This window comes from Procambarus clarkii, chromosome 47 (genome assembly GCF_040958095.1).
Source record: "Procambarus clarkii isolate CNS0578487 chromosome 47, FALCON_Pclarkii_2.0, whole genome shotgun sequence".
NCBI lineage: Eukaryota > Metazoa > Arthropoda > Malacostraca > Decapoda > Cambaridae > Procambarus > Procambarus clarkii.
Window position 1 is genome coordinate 14,115,332 of NC_091196.1, and position 1,608 is coordinate 14,116,939.

The following is a 1,608-nucleotide window of genomic DNA, read 5'->3' on the forward strand; positions in this document are numbered from 1 at the left end:
GCTGGTGTTGACTTTTTGATGTGTAGTGCCTCGCAGATGTCAAGCTGCCTGCTACCGCCGTACGTATCGATGATTTCTGTGTTGTTTGTTACGATTTCTCTGGTGATGGTCTGGATGTGAGAAGAGATTATGTGTTCCTTGATGGCTCTCTGTTGCTTATGCATTGTTAGTCGCCTAGAAAGAGACGTTGTTGTCTCGCCTATATACTGAGTTCTTTGGGGCTTACAGTCCCCAAGTGGGCATTTAAAGGCATAGACGACGTTGGTCTCCTTTAAAGCGTTCTGCTTGGTGTCTGGCGAGTTTTTCATGAGTAGATTGGCCATTTTATTGGTTTTTTAATAAATTATCAATCGAATTTTCTGATTTTTGTCTGTAGGGATGACGTTCCTATCAACTATTTCTTTCAGGACCCTTTCCTCCGTTTTATGGATCGTCGAAAAGAAGTTCCTGTAAAATAGACTAATTGGGGGTACAAGTGTTGTGTTGGTTGACTCTTCAGAAGTTGCATGGCGTTTTACCTTTCTTTTTATTGTGTCTTCAACGAAACCGTTAGAGAAGCCGTTGTTGACTAGGACCTGCCTTACTCTACAGAGTTCTTCATCGACTTCTTTCCATCCTGAGCTGTGGCTTAGAGCACGGTCGACGTAAGCATTGACAACACTCCTCTTGTACCTGTCTGGGCAGTCACTATTGTCATTGAGGCACATTCCTATGTTTGTTTCTTTGGTGTATACTGCAGTATGGAAGCCTCCGCTCCTTTCCGTGACTGTTACATCCAGAAAGGGCAGCTTCCAATTGTTTTCCATCTCGTACGTGAAACTCAACACAGAATTCTGCTCAAATGCCTCCTACCGCTGCTGCAGACATGTGGCGACCCCAGTCGCCAGATGTCTCGTCCATAGATACCTGTGGACGAGACAATCGGGATGATAGCAGACAGAGTGTATCGTGACCCAGCTTGCACTCCTCTTGACATGCCAGAAAGCATACTGAGGAAACTACTCCAAGCCTGCACTAAAGAGGCACCCTTCGTGAGCCCAGATGGGCACATGTATAAGCAAGTAGATGGGGTCACCATGGGTTCTCCCCTAGGTGTCCTGTTTGCAAACTTCTTCATGGGTACCATCGAGCAGAAGGTCTTAGTTGACATGGGCTTGAAACCTGCCATATACTGCAGGTATGTTGACGACATTTTTACACAGGTACCTGATGCCAGATGTCTGCAGCAGCTGAATGAGGCATTTGAGCAGACAAACCTAGGAACGGGCACCTAGACAAACGGCAGGAATGGTCGAACAAATAGGTGTTAGAGTTTAACCCAAGCAAATGTAATGTAATGAAGATAGGTGTAGGGAGCAGGAGACCAGATACAAGGTATCATTTGGGAGATGAAATACTTCAAGAGTCAAAGAGAGAGAGAAACACCTGGGGGTTGATATCGTGCCAGACCTGTCCCCTGAAGCCCACATCAAGAGGATAACATTAGCAGCATATGCCTGGTTGGCCAACATAAGAACAGCTATTAGAAACTTGTGTAAGGAAATATTAAGAAATTTGTATACCACATATGTCAGACCACTCCTGGAGTATACGGCTCCAGCATGGAGT